We start from the raw sequence: 16,244 nt of genomic DNA, 5'->3' as shown, positions 1-16,244 counted from the left end.
TAAAAAGTACATTTTCATTATTAATCAATGAAATGGTGTTGTAGTGAACACCGCTATGTTACATTATAAAAAATGTAAGATCACTGTACCTTTCCCAGTTAATTTAATTCATTAATTTAACGGGCATATATATAGTCATTAGCACATGACCTCATAGCAAAAAGAAAGTCTTATAATGCCATATTATATATACATTGTTTAACTAGCATGTAACATATGAAAGTGCTCTGCAAGTCTTTCAACTTCTATAAAACGTCACCCGGATCTCAAGACAGGGAAAGACTAGCTTCAACCAATTATTCTATGTAACTTTAGATTTATGGAAATATACTTTCGAATTAAAGTGCACAATCATGCATAGCAAGTTACATTAAAATACAAATTAGACTGCATTAAGATATATTTTGATATTAGAAGAGCGGGAACAGTGTAGCGAGTTGCTTGAAATCCTCATCTCGATTTGTGGTGGTACGGAGCCACCAAGGACTCAGCTGGTCCACCCCTTAATTGATGGTAGATATGTGGGATATGCCGGCTCGCTGTCCTACCAGAGACGTGGTAAATCCTTCCCAGAGGAAGCCTTTCATGTTACTACTCAAAATGACTCAGTATACCAGAATGCATTGTTAAAGTTCATTGCAACACCATGAACAGAATGACCAGCTCACAACACAGAAGGTAACTGTCTGTGAACCTGCAGAATTTGCAAACCCCTAAGGAAGGAGTATCGGCATCTTACCAGAACTTAAAAACAGAGTAAACTGAGAACTTGGCGGCCTTTGCGCATGCTTCTGCACAGTAGAACATGGACGATAGAACCCCACATCTGCTCCTAGCGACAGAAGTGAATGCAAGATGGAACTGCATGCCACAGATGTCTTTCAAGTCTTGCAATCCCATATTAACTGCAATTTACACTATCAGGTAATTAACCAATTCCCGACTTGGACCAATAATTACATAATGAATGTTATTGAGAATCCCCATGGGTATAACCAATCTCACGAGAGAATACAAAAGGGCACAGGAAATAACCTATCAGACAGAAGCTTAGAATCCCCTTGCCAAACAATTGTGTATAAAAAAGGGTTGGGAAAGAACAGTCTGCAAGAGGATCCCGGTGAAAACAGATGAACTGCACATTGCTCCCTTCATGCAAAGTGAATGCTACAGAGAAGGTGGTATACGAGTTTTTGGCTTACTGGGTTACTTGGCGCGATTAGGTGGTACAATTTAATACACTGTTTTATTGATAGCAACTTGATAGCTGCAAACTCTTGGTTGCAGAGATTCAGCCCCCTGTCTCTTCAAAGTTAAAGTGTCAAAATAATTGCTTCCTAGAGTATTGCTCATATCAATTAGAGATTATCAAATTAGTTTTAACCAATATTTATTCATTGCACGTGTTTCGACCACTGGTCGTCCTCAAGGCTGATAAGTGCACCTGATGCATGTATTCAAGATTTCTAATACATCAATGTTGTTAACCAAAAACATATGGATCAATTCAATTCCATCACAACCAAATCAATAGTTCCACAAAACCAATGAAATCAGATTAGCATGATAGTTTCAACAAAAGCAGAAATCAGCAGTAGTCAAACCATGATCAAAAAACAACATTCATTTGTGCATAGTTGATTACCATCATAATGACATAACCATATTACAAGGCATTACATTGGTGTTACTTTGTACAAAGATTTGTTGAGCACATGACATATGAGACAAAGAAAGTGCTGTAATCAACAATAATAGAAATTAATGATAACAATTAAAAGCAAAGTAGGAAAAACAAAGAAAGAAAAACATAATGGGGAAAAAAAATGCAAGAAAAGCATACCTTAAAATATAAACTCAGTACAATGAATGAACACTAACTCATCTCCTCACAAGGAGCCGTCAATCCACCTTGAGTCATGTTAAATTGCCCGATTTTTCATCAAAAAAGGTTTGAGAGTAGTTGCTCACCCACACCCTTCTGAATCCGCTTCATGCTTGTGTTCCTAATAAATATTATACAATTGTATTCCCTTCATGGTATTCCCAAAAGTTATTTTGTGGCACCTCTATATTTTGTCCATAAGGCAGTTGTTGAAAAAATACATCGACATATAGACAAGAATAGTATACAATGTGACCTAACTAAGAGAAACCTACGCAATGAAGAGATCAGAGCCTTAGAGACTTTATCTCAATCAAACTCTATAGTGATTAAGGAAGCTGACAAAGGGATGGGGGAATGAGGTTGTCCTGAACAGAGATGACTGTACATATGGGCAACTTACATTTATCAACACCAGGATGCTATAGGAAATTAACAACTAACTCTAGTAAGTTAGTAGTGAGAGAAATACTGGCATTAACAATGAAATGCACAAGAAAGGAGTACTAACAGATGATAAAAAAACTATTTCTTAACATGACAGAACCGATTATGCCAACAATCTACTTTCTCCCGAAAATTCATAAGCCTTTTGAAGGCCTACCCAAAGTGTGCCCAATAGTGAGTGGAATTGGTTGGGCCACTGAGGGACTTTCAACATATATTGACTCTGTGATTAGACACCAAGTAGAGATCTTACCCTCATACATAAGGGACTCGATTCATGCCCCACACATTTTAGTAAACATCAAGTGGAAACCAGAATTCTTGTTAGTAACATTAGATGTTACATCGCTATATACTTCTATAGATCATGAACTGGCCATTCAGTCAATAGACTCTACATAGACAGAATGTTCAGCTTCCAACAGACAACACATGGAAATGATAAAGGAATTTCTGAGATTTACCTTGAATAATAACAATTTCCTATTTAATAAGGACTATTACTTGCAGACTATGGGGGGTAGCAATCTATTTATGGGACAATTGAAACAAACTCATGTATTAACTAATATGGAATTTACAGATAAGATTATCTGGAAACAATTTATTGATGTTATCATGATTTGGAACAGCACTATAGATACATTTCCGGTTTTTGTTGACTATCTCAATCACAATAATTTTGATCTTGAACCGATTGGTCACAGTGATAAAAGCAGTTTGATTTTCTCGATCTGCAGCTATATAATGAGAAAGATATAATTGAAAGTAAAACATGTAGGAAGCCAACAGAGGTTAACTACACCGTATTTGCCTCCAGTTGTCAAAAGAAGTCTACCATTTTGAATATTCCAGTTGGAGAATGTTATCGTGCACAGAGGAATTGCAGCACTGACAATGATTTCGATCAAGAATGTGAGCTACTAACCAATACATTTTGTGAGAGAGGCTATTGAACAGGGGGTGTACCCAAAGCTTGTGCTAAGATCAAGGGCATGACAAGACAAAGCATGGGGAACCCAACTGTGAAAGAGAAAACTAAAGCCAACAAAGGGTGAGCCTCATCACCAAATACTCTAAGGAAAGTAATGCTTTATTCAGAATGGTAAACAAACATCGGCATATTTTGCATATGGACGTGGATTTGACTAAATGTATAGATGGCAAACCAACATTTATATGCACGCAAGAACCAACCATTAGAAATGTGTTAAGTGGATGTGACAGGATGAGACCCCTTAATCATGGCTTTTTCAAATGTGGGAATTATATGCACATCCTGATAGTAAAAGCTCACATTTAATGATGATATGGTTACAACAATCCAAGAATGCAGAAATTGCTGATCTAAATTTGTGGTCTGTGTGATCATTTGTGTATGCCACACAATGTATGTAGGGAGTACAATACAAGAATTGCATATCTGTATACATGAACATTTGTCCAGTCTTAAGAGCCAGGATATAAGATTGCCATTAGCCAACCATTGGCAAGAATCACAGCAATTGGACAATAAGAATGAAATACGGTTCATTGGCCTACAAAAAGGTAAAATGCAGCACCTGGGGTGGTGACCAGAAACCTCTATTGAGACAGATGGAATCGAGAATGATTTGTGTAAATTATGATGTCTAACGACTGGCCTTAATCGTGAGAATGAAATTAATGTTTTTCTGTAACTATCTGACAACAGTATCTAGGAAATGAAAAATTGTAATGTTGATAAACGATATTGGGATTTGTGAATCAATTTAACAACTTGTGGATTAAACTTTTATTTTATCAATATGTACATGTAAGGGGGGAGTTGCACACCCAGACCAAACCAGAATGGTTAATACTCAATGCCAAACCTACAGTGTGTAAGACTATCCAGGGCATTAGTATGCTGAATCATCAATCTGTTCAATTGGAACTTCATAACCTATTTAGGAAAAGTTTGCAGTAAGAGTACCAATATTGAAGATTTAAAAAAAGCTGAAGTGGAAGGTTAGGCTCCAATTCCATTACTTCTATCATTGGCAGCTGCAATTGCTTAATATTTACTTAATTAAAAAAACAAGTGTTTTGTATTGTGCAGAAAATATTATATTTTACTTGAGAACGTTGGGAACTTGGTAGCCTGGGTTATTTACTCAACATAGGTGCAGTATTATTTACCATTGTGCTAATGCATTCCTACCATTTATTAGACTAATGGTGTTGGAATTCGATTATTGTGCTGGTTAGATTGGGACACTGGATTAACTATGTTGCTTTTGGAATTCGGGTATTGTCATTAGTACTGGATTTACCATTATAATCCAGAACTAAAATGGTGTGCAGCGCAAGCACTTTCTGTAATGCTGCCCGCACGGTAATGTTTACTTATGTATGTAAAATGACAACAGTGACATCACGCGCTGATTACGTGTGCCGTCACCGCCGCTATATAAACAGTTCTAAAAATGGCGGCCACTTGGAAACATCACACGGCACGCCAGGGGTGAATCCTGACCGGACACCCCATCCCAGACTGTTCTTAAGACTGGAATCTAACCTATTATAGGTAAAACTTTAATTTTAACTTTATTTTTGTCCGAACACATCTTTCCTTCTTTACTAAGAGAAGGTGTTTGGAAGAGCCTAACCTGATCTTCTGAACCTAATTTGATTGCATGATTGTGTAGATGCTGTTCAACTGAGGAGCCACTTATCAAATATTGGGACTACCAAATTTATGCAGGTTGGATTTCTCCAAGAAAAACAAGGTGTGAGACATTTTCTTAATATAAGAGCCCTTTGATAGGGCGTAAGCCCTTACTTATCAGCAGTGACATGCTGTTACTAACTTTGGCTTTACCCCATTAGGGATTGCAAACTATTATATTGAACATCGAGTAATTGAGAATAGAAAAGGATTTGGGTGAGAGTTACGTCGCATTTCGCTAATTACATTTTATAAGAAAACAAGGTGCATGTTGAGACACAGCATTATGCACAGAATAAAGATAGAGGTGCCACAAAATAACTTGTGGGAATACCATGACGGGAATACATATGTACTAACATTTATTAGCAACACAAGCATGAACCGGATTCACAGGGGTGTGGGTGAGCAACTAATCTCCAAACTTTTTTTATGTAAAATCGGGCAAGTTAACATGTCACAAGGTGGATTGATGGCTCCTTGTGAGGAGAGCAGTTAGTGTTAATTCATTAAAATGAATTTATATATTAACGTATGATGTTCTTGCATTTTTCTTCCCATTTAGTTTTTCTTTTTGTTTTTCCTTCTTTGCTTTTAATTGTTATAATTAATTTCTATGATTGTTGATTACATCAAAACTTTGTCTCATATCATGTCCTCAACAAATCTTTGGACAAAATAACACTAATGTAATGCCTTGTAATATGCTAATGTCATTATGATGGTAATCAACTATGGACAAATGAATGATTTTTTGGCCATGGCTTGACTAATGCTGAATTCTCATTTTGTTGAAACTATTATGTTAATCTGATTTTATTGGTTTTGTGGAGCTACTGATTTGGGTATGAGGGAATTTAATTGATCAATATGTTTTTGGTTAACAACACTGATGTAATAAATATTGGTTAAACCTCATTTGATAATGTCTAAATGAACTGTGTCTCATATTAGAAATCTAAGACACACGCAATGTTCTAGGAAGCAATGATCTTTACACTACAGAGAAGCCGACAGCCAGAGTTAAGGCTGAGCTTTGGATAAACCTTAAAGCCACTGCCTACAATAAGGCATTCCAAGCTCTTCAGCTGTGTAAGGAAAAGCTGGGAGCAGCTAGAAACTGCAAGCCCAGAGGAGGTGGGCTTGCCAGGTGTACCAAGCACCTCCCAAAACCCTAAAAAACTGGTAAGCCAAGGTCCAAGGCTTCTCACTGGCAACTCATGGGAAAGGACTCATGAAGGTAGGTGACATAAAATTGGCTGCCTCAAAGGGACTCTGAATGCTGGGCAGAAGGATACCCACTCCCTGCAGGGAAGGTCCAGGGAGAACCTGTTGTGAATCCTGAGATAGCCAAGGTCCAGGGAGAACCTATTGTGAGTCTTGAGAAAAACAAGGTCCAAGGAGGGGCCTGTTGTGAATCAGGAGAAAGCCAAGGTCCAGAGGGAACATGCTGTAAATCTGGTGAAGCAAAGGTCCAGGGAGTCCTGGTGCGTACCATGAGAAACCTATGGTCCAGGAGGAAGCAATTGTGAAATCCAATCTCCAGGAGGGACCTTACTGTGAGTCTTAAGAAGTCAAATGTCTAGAAGCGCGCTTCCATGAAGGTTAAAAACCTGATGGTGTGGAGAAGGCCCAACTGAGAAAGTGCAAGGTTCTGGAGAGGTCTATGAGGGAAAACTGTTGGACTGAGCACCCGTGACAGATCCTAAGACATGTGGTGAAAGCAGAGAGGCTGAGATACCATCTGGACTGTAAGTAACTCCTTATAGGGTCTACTTAGGCACAGTGCTTGTTTCGGTTTGATTAGTTCAGGGATGCACATTTGAGAATATGATTTGGGAAATCCTTTGTTAGCCGAATTTTAGAACATTTGACTTATTAGCATAGGTTTGAAAAGAGGTTAACAGAATAGTTATGAACTTTTCTGTTGGCCGTGTCTTTTGAACTTTGTAGACTAGGGCATACTGCAGAGAACAAACACTCATAAGATTGTGTTGCACTGTACGAATTAGCATGCTAAACTACTAAGGTGTAAAAACACCAAAAGATCCCACATTTATGTTCTCCAGTCTGGATGCTGTTTTCATTAGAAAGATCCTATAGTTTGTAGAGGAAAGACCCTTAGTCCCTATAGGCATTTGATCCAACCCTTCCTTACATAACTAAGAAATAATCACCAGTCTGTTTACCATCTTAAAACGTTGTGCCAAGCGGGCCATTTGATTGGCCGATCACAACCAAAGGAAATCATCCAATATTATTATGATCCGTCATAAAAAAATCTTTTAAAACTCATTTGCCATATCAACAAATATGGTTATGCTATATAAATATGCATTGTCCTTCTATTGTAAGGAAGGTATGGTATCAAACATTAAGACAGACACAAGGGATCACAGTTTGAGGGTGTTTATTGAACTTCAAACGGGTTTGAAAAATGCCTATCTAATCCTAAATCTAAAGATGGGAGTAAACTACGACCATCAAATAATAATAACACAGTCCTAGTGGTGTCTTGTCAAAATAAAAGGGCCTATACTAATAAACCTATTGCTAGTCCGTTTTTCTAAATACAAATAGTGTGGGAAACAATGTTATACAAAAGAAAAGTGTTAAAGAAATGTGTCAGGATATTCAAGCCGTTGGCCTCCCTTGCCCATGTTTTCAGCAAGGGACAAGGCGGCACACTCGAGCTTAGCACAGTCTCTGGCTTCTCTAGCACAAGGATGCAGTTCAAATCTCAGTATCGGGGCCTTCTATATCAAAGTCTCTTTGCCATTCAAAGTCTCTTACTTCAGAGGGCCTGATGCGACAAACATTCAAAAGTTCCTTTCTCCTCAGGTTCTCATGTATAACTTCTTGGGTGATTTTCGATTCTCCCCCGCTACCAACGACCCCCCTCTGCCCGGCTCAGACCCACTTAATGCAAAACCTTCAATTGGTCTCCCACTGCCGGGCTCGGACCAAATTCATATACTTTTTCAAACGTTCTCTATTTCATCAAGATCGAAGACTTTCGACTGTGCGTGGGATTTTGCTTGACCCATCACAGGACCACTTCGATTCACATTTATTTGCTCTCTTTTAATTGATCTCCCTCCACCGGGAGAGGGCCACATTTATCTACTGTTATTACTTCTCATCTGGATAACTTACAGAGGCCTTTGATTGAGCACCCATGTGGTGCCGGACCACTCCGTCAAAGGTATTGTAGCGTGTTTTAAAGTTCATTCACTCATCAGCAGTTTAACTTAATTCGCGTCTCTTATCGAATGCGTTTTAACAATGTTCGTTCTAGCGCTCGCCACACAATGTTGCTGCTTGCAACCTTGGCTTCAACACAGACCGGTCTTGTATCGGTCTCCCCAACTCACTGGCTGTGTTGGCTTCACTGAAGCAGCTTTGTTCTTGGACCACAGTGGCTGGAGAGTCTCCCTGCCTTGATTACTGACACGGGAGTGCCCTGGGTACCTCTGACACACAATGCAGGATACTTCAGCCTGGTTTCCTGGTCTTGCGATTTCTGTTCTTGAGGTTTTGTGAAAGTAACGGTTCCTTGTCGAAAGGGTCAAGGGAACTTCCCCTCCTTGCAACCCCCTTCTGTTTCGTCGTCTTTCTCCTCTTGTTAAACTGCCATCTTGGAACAGCCGTTTCCTTGTGTGCTTTACCTTGCTCAGAGTGTGCTCTCGTGCTCTGCCTTTTATCTGTGTGGGGAAGTGCAATGGAAGTCAGGTGTGATAATTGCCTGACCATAGTATTGGGACATGTCAGGAACATGGCTCGGGTGTTAGTCTGTTTTCCCTTAGAGCAGGCTAGTAGTGAGAAAGTGTGTTGTAAAAGGGGGGGGCGTATAGTTCCTAAATATCCTACCGGGTAGTATGGGGTAAAGGTGTTAAAGGGAAGGAGATACCGCGAGTCACCATCCGGTGTCCCGCTCCCACTCTCCGAAGACCCTTCACCAAGGTGATCCTCCCACACTGGTGCACCCCCCAGGAACTGGATCCAAAAGCGATGGCCATGTCCTTGCCACCTGGATGACAGATCTCCAGGGACTAGCAGGTGAGACACTTTCTGGTTTCTCACACTATTCAAACAAGTTGTCTGGCAGAATTCTGCAGGGCTAGTGTAGCTCTTATCAGGTGCCACAAGTAAATAAAAGAAGGCGAGTCAGCAGTTTTTAACATAGTTTCCCTGCAGAAAAGGGAGCAGCAAATGTGCCCTTGCTCTACTATACATTGATCTGAAAAGCAGAAAATGCATGGCAGAAGAAAAGACATTTGCTGTGTATTTCCTACCTTTTTTCCTGTTACTGAATATATCAGTTTTTTATTTTAGAAGCAGCCTGTCTGATATATCCTTTGGCGTGCTCAGACTATCCCATTAAAGATAGTCATACATACCAGGAGATGTTTTCAATGGAAGATAGTTCTGCACTGTGGGTATATTGAGTTCTATTAGCTTTTTATTGCTCTTTAGTCTAGGCATACAATTTCCTTCAATATACCTTTGTCAGCCTAAGACACTGTGGTCACAATCTACTAGCTGCTCAGTCCCAATTTAGATAACTCAGACGTTATAGGGTGTAACCATTTTATCTTGCATGAGTAAGACTATCATGTGAGATGAACAGTTGAGTCACAGGAAATAAACACCTTTATTGTAACAACATGTCATGCTGAAAGAATCCCTTTAGCAAAAGGTATTTCTAGCTAAAGAGGATGACCTACCTGTCTTGATTATATAAACAATGAACGGGAGGAGAGGGAACAAAACATGAGGGCAGGGAATGAGTTCTAAAGTCTCTGGACTGATCATGGCCCTCTGCCACAAACCCAATTACTGGTGATGTGGGGTTTTCTAACCCTTGGTTTTTATGTTCCTTGCAACATGGGTTGTGGGAACTATACAGCTGCAAACTAAAACAAAAGAGGGCCAACTTTGGCCAACAAAGTCAGGAGAGGGGTGCCACAAAAACATTTGCCAGGGTCTGTTCTAATGGGACGATGCCCAAGTCCAGTTTCCTATTGGAAACAAAACAGTTCAGAGACACAGATTTCTGCGTGACTCTTCAAGTTACTCAGTTTCAGGGTGTTTAAAGCAGCCCTGCAAGCTTCTTTACTGGCTTGTTATCTTTTCATCACGACACAGATATTGTCACCCTATGTCCCCAGGTTGACTAGTTGGATGTAGACATTGGGTCTACTTGCTTTCCTGTTCCTGGAGAATTTCAAATTGGTGTTTCCAGTGTATATGTAAGGCTAAGTGAATGTTTGTATGTACAAGTCCTGTGGTGAAAGGCAGCAGAGGATTCCTCTCTGCTGCGAGGAGGGTGTGCTATTATAGGGTGTAATGGGGAGTACTGGGGCGCGTTTTCCTTCAACTCTAATTGGTGCTCAGTGTATTGCGACCCTTGGAACCCATATTGGGTGTTCCCTTGAATGCAATGGAGTGAGTCCTTTCTGAATATTGTGGTTGTGTGCAGGGGGCTTTCTTGCAACCCCTTTGGAAGTGTGGAAGGACTCTGGAGAATAATCCTGAAGACAATGCATTACTTACCGTAAAAGCATTTCTGATGGTTGTATCTGCTTAGATTCACATGCTGTGCATAGGTCCGACATCCAGTGGTCACTGCGGAGTATTGCATTTTGTTTTTCGTAGTCGAAAAGGGGACGTCGACAAGGCGTGTCTGTAACACTATCCCTATAGTGACGTGCGTTGTACCCACAATCCCTCACGCGTCGAGGTCCCTCTGTTTGTATTTTTCTGCCCTGAGGGAGCCTTTTAGCCGTGAGTGAGTACAGAAAAGAGAGAAATATATATAAAAGGATGTCTATGTTCCTTCCATCCGAGCGGGGAGGAAGCGTGGGCGCATGTGAATCTAAGCAGATACAACCATCAGAAATGCTTTTACGGTAAGTAATGCATTGTCTTCTGATGTTTGTTATAATCTGCTTAGAATCACATGCTGTGCATAGACTAGCGAGCAGTACCCGGAGTTGGCGGTGGGTTATGAGAAGGAACAGTAGAGAAAAGATGTCTTAATACTGCCTGCCCAACCTGGGAATCAGATCTAGAGTGTGCATCTAGACAATAGTGTTTTGTAAATGTGTGCACAGAACTCCAGGTTGCCGCTTTGCAGATGGACTCAAGGGGAACATTTGCAATGAATGCTATGGAAGCCCCCGTGCCTCGAGTGGAATGTGCTCTTGGCTTGAAGGGTAGTTCTCTCTTAGCAAGAGTGTAACAGAGAGTGATGCATTGAACAATCCATCTAGATATAGTGGATTTTGAGACCGCCTCTCCTTCTCTTCCTGCTGCCACCGAGACAAAGAACTGATTAGTCTTTCTCAGTGGTCTGGTTCTTTCCATGTAGAACATGACAGCTCTGCGTACATCTAGTGTATGCAGACTTTTTTCTCCCGAGCTGGAAGGGTTTTGAAAGAACGTTGGTAGTTCTATAGTTTGGTTTACATGAAATTTCGAGATGAATTTAGGTACAAACCTTGGGTGTGTGCGTAGAACCACCTTATCTTTGTGAACTGTTACGAAGGGGTCTAGTATAGAAAGAGCCTGTAGTTCACTTACTCTCCTAATGGAGGTGATAGCTATTAGGAAAGCAGTCTTAAGGGTGATATCTTTAAGAGTTGCCTTGTGCATGGGTTCGAAGGGAGGGCCCATGAGTCTGGAAAGTACCACATTTAAGTCCCATCCGGGAGCTGGGTTAGCTATCGGAGGGTGTATCCTCTTTACCCCCTCCATGAAGGCTTTGATAACTGGTATCTTCCACCACGACACTTTAAGTTGGGAAGTGGTGTATGCAGAAAGTGCCGCTAGGTGGACTTTAATGGAATTGAACACTAAACCTGAATCCAGTAAATGGGTCAAGTATAGAATAATGTCAGTAGGAGAGCAGTCAACTGGGTTGATGCTAGTACCTCTACACCAGATAACGAATCTTTTCCATTTGCTAGAATAGCAGTGTCGAGTATTAGGTTTTCTGGCTTCCCTGAGGATGTCCATACATCTCTGTGGGAGTTGTAAATGTCCAAATTCTATGATCTCAGGAGCCAGGCTGCTAAGTTCATGGTCTGAGGGCATGGATGCAGTGTTTTGCCCTTGTCTTGTGACAGCATGTTGTACGGGCAGGGAAGTTTCACTGGGGGAGATAGGGACATCTCCATCAAGTGAGCGAACCATGGCTGCCGGGCCCACATTGGGGCCACTAGTATCATTGTCACCTGCTCCTGATGCATCTTGTGCACCACTTTGTTGAGAAGGGGAGTCGGGGGAAAGGCGTAAACAAATTTCCCTGACCATAGAATCGACAGACCGTTCCCCTTGGACTGGTTCTGGGGGTACCTGGAGGCGTAACTTTGGCATTGTGAGTTTTCCAGAGTTGCGAACAGGTCTATTTCCGGGAATCCCCATTGAGTGAAGACGTCTAAGACGATGTCTTTGTGTAATTGCCATTCGTACTCTCCGGGCAGGGGGAAGTCTCTGCTGAGTTTGTCTGCTAGAAGATTGAGTTCCCCTGGTACATGTTGTGACAGTAGGAACATGTTGTGTCTGAGAGCCCACTTCCATATATTCTGGGACAGTTTGGACAGTCCTGGAGAGTGAGTGCCTCCTTGCTTGTTGAGGTAGTACATGGCTGTGGTGCTGTCTGTGAGGACCATCACTGTCTTTTCTTGTAGCTGTTTCTGAAAGGCTTTCAGTGCTTTGAACACCGCTAGTAGTTCCAGCAGGTTTATATGCTTGGATGCTAAGCTCGGAGTCCAAACTCTGTGGGCCGTCTGATGGGATAGGTGAGCCCCCCATCCTGTAAGGGATGCGTCTGTGGTTAGAGTGGCTTCCACTGCGGGTGTGGCAAAAGTTTTCCCTAATAACAGGTTTTCTTTTGTCCACCACCGTAGCGAGAGAACCAAGGCCTGCGAGACCACCACTAGATCGTCCCATTGTCCGCTGGCCTGACACCACTGGCTGTAGAGCCACTCTTGCATTGGGCGCATGCGCAGGCGCGCGTGAGGTACCAAATAAATACATGACGCCATCATCCCTAGCAAGCGCATTGCTTTGCGTACCGTCACCTCTCGGCCTGCTACATAATGGGGAATTTGAAACAGCATGTTTTGGACCCTCTCGTTGGAGGGGAATACGAGGCCGTCCTTTGTTCGAATTAGAGCCCCTAGGAATTGTTTGGTTTGGCTGGGGTCTAAGCTGGACTTCTTTTCGTTGATGGAGAAGCCCAGTTGGGACAAAAGGTCTACGGTCTTTTGGGTATTGGAGAAGCATGTTTCGTAAGAATCCCCTGTTATGAGCCAGTCGTCGAGGTAAGGGTATACCGGGATGGATAATCTGCGCAGGTGGGCCGCTGCCACTGCCAGTACTTTCGTGAATACCCTTGGTGCAGATGCTATCCCGAAGGGTAGTACTCTGAACTGGTAGTGTTTGTCCTGTATTTTGAACCTGAGGTATTTTCTGTGCGATGTCAACATTAAAATATGAAAGTATGCATCTTTCATGTCTAGTGTTGTCATGTAATCCCCTTGTGATAACAGTGGGATTACCTCCTGTAAGGTCACCATACGAAACTTTTGGGGTTTGACAAATATGTTCGCTGGGCGCAGATCTAATACAGGGCGCATGGTTAAGTCCTTTTTGGGTACAAGGAAGTACACTGAATAAATACCTTCTGTTACCTGTGATAGGGGGACGGGCTCTATAGCTTCTTTCTTCAGTAGTTCTTCCACTTCTTGAAGAAGAATGGAGAGGTGTTGCGGTGTCATGCGTCGGTTCCGTGGGGGTTTGTACTTTGGGGAACCGTTGAACTCGATGCAGTATCAGTGGGCTATGGTGGATAATACCCATCGGTCTGACGTGATTCCCTCCCATGCTGAAAGGAACGATGTTAGCCGGCCCCCGACCGGTGATGCATGGGAGGGGACCCGAATTTTCGGGTCATTTGCTGGTATTGGGCGTGGAACCTCTGGGGCTGGAGCCACGACCTCTTCCTTTGCCACGGCGTTGGCCTCTTTGACTGAACTGGGTGTTACCCTGGTTAGTGGGCCAGTTGGAGCCAGAGTAATATTGTTGTTGTTGGTTCTGCTGCTGTCTTTGGCCACGAAAGGAGCGTTTATTACCGTAGCCTCGCCTGTTAGGGGGCCTAGAAATTTGCAAGAGTCTTGATGGTATCAAACTCTTTTTTAGCATGTTCTAGGGCCTCATCTACTGCTTTCCCAAACAGATGCGTCTGTTCAATGGGTTTATTTATGAGGGAGGCTTGGGTTTCGGGCTTAAAACCTGAATTGCGTAGCCAAACGTGGCGCTTGAGAAGTATTCCCTGCACTAGGGAGCGGCCAACCGTCTCAGCGGCATCTAGGGAGTTCTTAACGATGCCCTGGTTTACCAGTGTGCCCTCTGATATTATAGCTAGCAGGCGAGAACGCAGAGGTTCAGGTGCTTCCTCTGCTTCGCTGCGCAGCTTGTTCCACTATGCATCTGCGTAGCTAGCTAAAAGTGAGTTGTTATTAGCAATTCTAGTAGAGAAGGCGGCGGAGGTCGTGATTCTCTTCCCCAGTGCGTAGAGTTTTTTGCCTTCTTTATCTGGAGGTGCTTCACTAGTGGATAGTGGCACCCCTGCTCTTTTTCTTGTGTTGGTAACCTCAAGGGAGTCCGGAATAGAGTGTCCTCTGATGTATAAAGGGTCAGAGGATGAGGGGCTGAAGAGCTTTTCTATTCTAGGGTTGACCCCTCTTACTAAAGCTGGGTTAGTAAGGGAAGGAGAAATTCTTCTTTTAATAGAAGCCAGGAGTGGGATAGATTGGCTAACAGGGGCTTTTTCTTTGATGACTTTTTCTACAAAGTCAATGTCTGGAAGAGTTTCCCCTGTATCAATCTCAAAATGCGCTGCTGCCTTGCGCAATAGTGCATTGAGGGAAGGTTGGTCATCTATGGGAGAGGAGTTCCCATGTGAATCCTTGAGAGGAGAAGGGAGAAAGGCATCAGGGTCTGAATGTACTGATGGGGATTGCCAAGGCTGCACTGACGGTGAATGCCAGGGCTGCGAGGTATCTGTATCCTCTTCAAACCCTGTAGCAGTGGTGTAAGGATCTTCTTCGAACCCCTCTTCCTCAAGTTCTACCTCTTCTTCTCCACCCAAACACTCCTCATCTTCTTGGAGGTATAGCTCCTCCTCGGTGAGGTCAACCAGCCTAGGAATCTTGACTCTAGGGTCATCCTGTGGCCATTCTCTTTGTCTTTTGTGAGTGGGTGGGTCTTGGTTTCCTAGAAACCTTTCCATTTTCTCGATGCAAGAATGGAGTCTTTCAAGGGTCTCATGGGGTACCCCTGAATAGTCTAGAGGGGGGAAATTAGTGTTTTCGCCTTCGAATCGTTTTGAACGCTCCCACAACGTCGACGAGAGGTTCCCGTCTCCTTCTGAAAAGCCTTCAGGTAGTTCGGAAGCGTCCTTTGGAGAAAGGGGCAGTTCCTGGCTACTTTTATGTTTTTTCGACGCGGTATTCGACGTTTGTTTCGTCGTCCGCGTACGTTTGTCTTCGGCGACAATTCTCGCTAGGCTCTCGACCACGATTTTGTCCGTCGAGGGCTCTGGTGTCGACGTTGTGTGCGTTGCGCGTTGTACCTCGACGGTCGCTCTATGGAGCGCTGCGTCGGATGTTTTTGGGGTAGCGCCCGTGTTAGATGGAAGCTCAATCGCTGGTCGCGGCTGCGTTTGCGGGTGGGGCTTGTGACCTTTACAGTCTGCGGTAGACGCCGGAGTGCCCTGCGTCCCCTTCGGCGCTGATGGATCCTTCGTTCTCGACGAAGAAGAGCCGTGGGTAGTGTGTTTAGCCTTATGGGGTTTGTGTGCGTCCTTGTCGCCGGGGTGTTCATCCCCATAAGCAGGGCGTGAGCCAAGCCCGTCGGGGCCGGGGACGGACGACGAGGAGCGGGAGCGCTCCTTCTGGGGGTTCATGACTTCCGTAACGGACGTCGAGTTATCGCACTCCTCGTCACTTTCAGTAACAGCGGCAGCGGGTGAGGAAACTGACTTCGACATCGCGTAGTCCGCCCACCTCTTAACCCTACGTTCTTTAAGAGTCCTGGGTTTTAAGAGCTTGCAGGCTGCGCAGCTGTTCTCTATGTGATCGAGGGGTAAGCAACGATTACAGAGCTTGTGCTTATCTTTCCAAGTATATTTGCCCCTGCAGCGTGGGCAAAACT

At 43.1% G+C, this 16,244-nt stretch overlaps 1 protein-coding gene across 11 annotated transcripts in view; it reads right to left on the bottom strand.

Annotated features, from left to right (window-relative positions):
- The window catches only part of LOC138581047 (structure-specific endonuclease subunit slx1-like), a 353,913-nt gene that overhangs the window by 53,234 nt on the left and 284,435 nt on the right, over positions 1-16,244 (bottom strand). The window lies entirely within an intron of this gene.

This window comes from Ambystoma mexicanum, chromosome 3p (assembly GCF_040938575.1).
Source record: "Ambystoma mexicanum isolate Mex_15411 chromosome 3p, UKY_AmexF1_1, whole genome shotgun sequence".
NCBI lineage: Eukaryota > Metazoa > Chordata > Amphibia > Caudata > Ambystomatidae > Ambystoma > Ambystoma mexicanum.
This window is presented reverse-complemented; position numbering and strand designations above follow the sequence as displayed.